The following is a 7,153-nucleotide window of genomic DNA, read 5'->3' on the forward strand; positions in this document are numbered from 1 at the left end:
GACCGGGAGCTTGATAAGAACTTCAATTCCTTTGATAAAATTGATGAGCCTTAGGAAGAAGACCCAAGTGAACCGTGTAAAATCATCAACAATCACATGAATGTATTTCTTATGATGAAGATTTTCTACCGTAGCTGGTCCACAAAGATCAATATGTAGAAGCTCCAGTGGTTTCGAAATGGATGTTCGATGACAAAAAGATGACCCTTCTTCGATTGCTTACCATATTCACAACCAGCACACAAATGATCATTTTTGAATTTGAGAAGAGGTAAACCTCTCACCATTTCGCCAGATACGAGATCATTCATGTACCGGAAGTTTAGATCAGCGAGCCTTCGGTGCCATAACCAACTGATGTCAGGAACGGCTTTGGTGAGAAGGTAGAGTTGTGGTTTGCCAATAATGATGTTGATGTCAAGTGGGTACATATTCTTGTTGCAAAGCGAATTGATTAAGCACTCTTTTCGGTCTTTAATCATTACATAGTTGTACTTTTTGCAAAATTCCACACGTCGATTTGAATCAATGAGCTGAGCAACACTTATCAAATTATGTTTCAGATCAGCTACATAAGCCACATTTAAGATAGAGAAGTTTCCATTGGTGAAAATTCCATAACCACGAATTTGAGAATTGGAGTTGTTTCCATATGTCAAGTAACCAGCATTTGGAGAAAGCTTTAAGTCTCGCAGAAAATTTTTATCCCCCGTCATGTGCATGGAGCAAGCACTATCAATATACCATATTTTATCTTGCTCCGGAGCACAAAGTTCCTGCAAAATTAGTGAGTAGTGGAGTTTTTAGGCTCCGAATTAGACATTGGGACATAGGCACAGGCTTTGGACTTTGATGGTGACTTTGGAACAACTTTGTGTTTTTGGGTGGTATTCTTTAAATTTTTTGGAAAAAGACAGAAGGTTAATGTCTTTTCATCTATCCAGTAGTCATATTCAATGACTTGAGGTTTCCAAATAGTCTTCTTCGGACCTTTGACTTTCGGAGTGTTGGTAACATTTGTAACCTCCAGAATAGGTTTTTCATCAATGGGAGTTTTGACTTTCCACACAAGATCCTTCTTCAAAGATTTTGAAAAAGATGTTCTCCCTGCATTTGTGGATTTGCTTGATGACAACATTGGTTTTAGAAAGACTCGGTTCAAAATTTGTGCCATCAGATTTTGCAATAAAAAAAGATGAAATAGTCTGAGGAAAGGTGTTTTGGTCTGTGTTGACATTCACACGAGATTTAGGCCGGTTAGAATCATCTACTTTCTTAGGTTCAATACGACTAGGAGATTCGGAAGGTTTTTTGTGAATCTTAGTGGGAGAAAGGGAGTTTTGACTATGAGGTAATGCATGAGAATTCACACGAGATTTAGGCCGGTTAGAATCGTCTACTTTCTTGGGTTCAATACGACTAGGAGATTCGGAAGGTTTTTTGTGAATCTTAGTGGGAGCAAAGGAGTTTTGACTATAAGGTAATGCATGAGAATTCCGAGATGCACTTGGTTTGGAGTTTTCAATGAACATGGAATTTAGTCTAGTCTTAACTTCCTTCTTATGTGCATTTCAAGCTTCTACTTTGGGATCTACAATATCCTTCCTGTTCAGCATTGGTTTTCTTTTAGTGTGAGACAAGGATTTTGAGGTTTGTCCTGCGGATGGATTACTAAACTCATGAGTAATGGGAACCTACTTAGTTTTTGAGACAACTTAGGAATCCAATTCACAAGAATCAGAGGAGACACAACTTGATTTTTCAACTTCATCATCCAAGGATGCCCATACAAACTCAGAGGTATCAGTTTCGGTTATTAGGGAAGGAATTTCTTCAACTACACAGTTGTTTGTGTGATTACTCTAAGGAACATAATCTACGCAATTTGGAAGACTGTAATGAAGTTCCGTGGTCCGATTTAGGTCCAGGTTTGTCAGAGGCGGAAGTGGCGTGGAATCAGGACACCTGACAACAATTGGTTTGAACTCAGGAATTAAGGACTCAAAATGGTCTATAGTCTTCGGAAGTGGTGACAAGGGAGAAACAGGGGTGTTCGAATGTTTAATGTTCGGAACCTCTCCCATGAATGTCAAATTTTGCAATTCCTTCAGGGGACTAGCAATTGGTTTCGGAAACTCGCTTCCGAGACCAGGTGCTTTAGACCATGGATGACGAAAATTACGAGTCATCCGAAGGTTTGCTTCAAGCATGTCTACAGAATTATGCAAAGCCTCTATCTTGGCATTAAGACGTTTACTCTCAGAAATCAAAACATTTTGTTCGGAATAGATGATTTCACATTTATCTTTCAAAATGATACATTCATCGCTTAACATTACAAGTTCACTCTCTAAAGACTCAATTTTCAACTTTTTATCCTAGAAATGTAACCTAAGACGATTTAACTCACACTCCTCCTTCTCAATTACGTTTATAGCATAATCATAGGCTTTATAGATGGTGTTCATATCTGTTTGAATTTGGTTTAGATAAGATTCACAGAGAGACAAGTCAAATTTATTATTAGAGATCATAGATTTTACCTGTTGAACGATGCTTCGACCTAGTGGATCGTTGGTTGCCATGTAGCAATAGTGAGGTTCAAGAATAGCATCTTCATCTTCTGACACTGAAGACCAATACCCTTCATTACATTCAACCGTTTGTCTTGCCATCAGACACATATTTCTTCCAGTTACCATGTCATCATCATCCCCGAAAGACCAATATCCTTCAACATCTGTTGAAACCATTGTAACAAAGGCTTTTTCACTTTCAGCCATCTCTTGTGCCTTTCGGACGTAGTAGGTAGAATCCTTGATTTTTGGTTTCTGTGGAGCATCAGCCAGACAATCTTTAGCAAAATGGTTTGCATGTCCACACTTGTGACACACAATTTTTGGTTTGTCTGATTTGGGACTCTCAGAGGGTTCGGCAGTAGAGTTTGGCTTAGAGAGGTTTAGTTTGTATGCAGGAGGATTTTCCAAAGAGGGTTTAGGTTACGAAGCTGAGTATGGTTGAGGATTTTTCTGGTGAGGAGCATGCAATCAACTTTGGTATGGTTTGTAAGAGGAATTGAAAGGGCATTTGTACTTCACTGAGAGTAAAGCAAACTCCTGTTGAAAATGGAGTTCAGAGTCTATGGCTTCGGAATCATAAACATGATAGGTTTATGGGGGTAAGGGAGGTGCAAATGTTTGAACTGATGGAACAATGGGTTTGAAAGGATCTGAAGTAGATGAGTTTGGAATGGTTGGTTTAAAAGAACTGACAAGGTCAAGAGGACCTCCAGAGAGTTCCCTTATGGTTTGAGCAACATTTGACTCATGTCCTTGAAGTTCATCAAAAAGTTGATAGAGCCTCAACTTTTTTAAGGAACCATTGCTTTGAAGACAAGATTTTACATTTCCCCATCCTATGCCGATACTATTTATAAATTTGAGATTGTACTCCAAAGGAGTTCGGACAATCCCATGAGCAGTCATGTTGTTCACCACAATACGATAACGGTTGCTGGCAGAGGCCACTAATTCACCAGGAGTGGTGGTGAAGGTGTCAAAGTCGTTGAAAACTGAGGTGAGGCGTTTGTCTTTCATATTTTCCAAACCTTCAATCAGGTCCTGAAGAGTTTCCCAAATCTCTTTGGCTGATTTGCAGAGCTTGATGTGCTCAAAGAGTGAAGGAGGAACACCAAATACCATTTCATAGGAAGCAACTTGATCAGCATGAAGCTTCTCGATATCATTTGCAGTTAGAGGAGGTGGGCAAGTTTCATCTTCACACATGACCTGAGTAGCTACATCTCTTACAACTGTTCTTATAGGAACATGTGGACCTTTTGTGACGGATCTCCATATTTCTTCACCTTTATCTTTGGCCAGTAAAAACCTTTCCATTCTAACTTTCTAGTGATCATATTCTTCCACAACTAGTAATGGGGCACGTGAAGGGCCACCCACACTATTTGCGATTTGCATTGAAATCATTTGTTGAGGATTAGAAGCAACCATTGAAGTTATGATGTCTTCAAGCTAAAGTGGTATATAGAATAACTTTTATCCTTAACACATATATGGTTGAAATACCAAGGTAATTTCAAACCAACTATAATCTGATCTTATGGATTCAAAGGACAACTACTCAAGCTATGATACCAATTGTGTGAACAAGATCAATATGCAGGGACAAGGTTTGAAAACTCAAACCTTGAGTGAATGCTTAAGATCAATGTCTGCTTGCTAATAAATGTGCAAGTCAAGCCTAGAAACACCAGTCATGTCTTAGATAATATATTCAATAAATGATCAATTCATTAAATGAAGAATAAGAGTAAATGATCAAGGTAAAGTTAATAAATGAAGAACAAGAAGAATGTTTGAAAGAAGTTTGAAGTAAATTAGTAAAGAGCCAAAAGTTAAGTGAAAGATCCGTAGTTGACTTCTATCAATGCTCCTTTAAATAGAAGTGAAGGATGTAGCAAATTAACTAGAGTGTTTACATAGGAGTGGACAATAAAAAAGATTCTGACATTCTGATTGTCCAAATATGACAAAAGACTAAGTCCTATGAAACGTTACATCAATACAAAGACAAATACAATAAATGCACTAAGACAAAATTAAGTTGTTCCGGATCAGCATCCATTCCAGACATGAGAGTCAATCTAGAATGCCTTCAGTCTTCACTTCGTCTTCTTTCTTGGTCCGGACGGATTCCGGACCACTCCCCACTTTGGAACATGCACACTTCGGAATGAGTAGTTACTATTGTTAGAGGTTCACTTTCAGGTTCCAACACCTTTCCCTAGAAAATGACATCCCAACCCATCTATTATCCTTTCTACTTCCAGCTACAAACTCTAGCTGATCATAATCATCACTCCCTTCCGGATTCCCTACGACTCGAATCTCGACCTCGTACAAAACCCCTAAAGCCTCAAATCAAAAAACTCTTATACCAACCTCTCTTGGACAACCCGCGGAATGCAACGAGTACGGAACATATCCCTGATCCCAAGTAATTGTAGCCCTATACTCATCAAAATATGTCTCGGTAACAAGTCCCGGTACTGGAACGCTCGACCAGCTCCTCCTCCTGCCGTCGTTACAGCTATTGTAGCTGCTGCGACAGCCATCTCAGCAAGGGCTCGATATTGCTCATCGAAATACTTAAACATGGTGGTCTTAATAGACCCCAACATCTTCGACAATTGTCACCGGACAATCTTGATTACCTCCTCCCGGATGATCTCACTAACACGATTCTCTGAAAATACTGGCCTATCCTAGCTGCCAGCTCCCGGTCCTGATCCGGACAGGTCTCAAGAGGCCTCGTAACCATCATTTTGATAATACACTAGAAAGATCTCTGATAACCCATATGATGACATGGAACCAACTCTCAACTAAACCCCAGGGGTTGTGACTTCCTTGATACGCATATGGCTCATGTGCTTTCAGTAGTAGGGGCCCATACTACCTTCCACACCTACCCACATTTTTCTCAAGTATCACCACAATGTTCTAACTGTATACATAACCTGGCAAGTGCTCAATCCTCACTCCTAGAGGAATGCTAAATATCTTATAAATGGCCTACCGGCCTCGCACAACCCACCCATGAAGCTTCCACCAATCCTACAGCACTCGTGTATGCTATCCATACATAACGTTGGACCTTATAAACTTTCGAATACCTGATCCTACCCTAAGCCCTTCATCAAACAAGAACAGGAAATAAGGCCAAACCAAACATTCTCAGGCTACAAGATCTTAATTATGTACAACCGTGATGCATACACAAGCAACTACAATAATAATGTCAATTTCATGTAAAGAAAACTCTAGGCTATCAGGCATCATGTATCAGGAAATTCTATCATGCAATTTCTGAAGATCCCTAGCCTAGTACTAGCATGCTATTCTAACATATCACAATATCAATAATCGTATAGTGTTTTGGGGTCTACTTACTGGCTCTGGCTGATCGTACACTCTCAATCCTCCTTTTAAAAATCAAAGTTAAGTCAAGGTCCACGTTCCCGATCCCAAGCCAACAATCAAACAAGAACATGACAAGAGACCGAGCCCATGCCTTTAACCCAATTCTTTTTATTATAATTTCTTTTTCCAAAAACATTTTTAAAAAACTCTCAGATCCTAGTTTGAGACTGGAGTCACACAAGTGTTTATCCATTTCACTTAAACCAGGGCTCTGATACCCACTTGTAACACCTATAAAAATCAGACCAAATTTAAACTTTTTAAAATATTTAGAAACCAAAAGTTATTACCAACTTGTTTTCAAACCAGTTACATATCAGAGTATCACAGAAACATAGTCATAAAAAGTGAGAAACTGTACGATCACGCCTTTGCCTTCCCACGATCATCTGAGGTACGTGAAACCAAAACTGAAATTGTAAGCCCAAAGCTTAGTGAGTTCCCCCAAAATACCAATACACTGCAAATAACACATATACAAATAACAGCATGTATTGGGTCCACAGCTTTACATACTGGATTACCCCTCGGCCCACTGTGTGAGTCTGGCTTGCCTTCCAGGCCCACAGCTCACACATAGATTGCCACCGAGCCCACAATATGAGTCTGGTATGCCCTACATGGCCCTCAGCTCGTATTTGGAATGCTCACGAGCCTACAGTATGAGTCTAGGATGCCCTAGACGGCCCTCAGCTCGTATCTAGAATGCTCCTGAGTCCTCAGTATGAGTCTAGCATGCCCCGCCCGACCCTCAACTCATATCCAGAATACTCTCGAGTCCTCAGTATGAGTTTGGCATGCCCCGCCCGACCCTCAGCTCATATCTGGAATACTCTAGGGCTTGTTGGCTACCGCACTGAGCATTACAACCTCAATCAAGCCCACATAATTGTTGGATTAGTGTGTAAGCCGGTAACCATATTTGGTAAGTACTTGACCCGGTTGTGCATAGTCCTTTTGGGTTGCCTTCACCAAAGCAACTTGACTGGAGAAATAATAGAGAAAAAGGTTATTATGGTTTATTAATATATTATATGAATAATATATTAAAGGAGAAATCATATTTATTTAGTTAACATTGGTCAAGATTTAATTAAGAATTAATTTTGTGATTAAAAGAAGTTAACTAAAATAGGGGGCTTAACTGTAAT

This window comes from Lactuca sativa, chromosome 8 (genome assembly GCF_002870075.4).
Source record: "Lactuca sativa cultivar Salinas chromosome 8, Lsat_Salinas_v11, whole genome shotgun sequence".
NCBI classification, from domain to species: domain Eukaryota; kingdom Viridiplantae; phylum Streptophyta; class Magnoliopsida; order Asterales; family Asteraceae; genus Lactuca; species Lactuca sativa.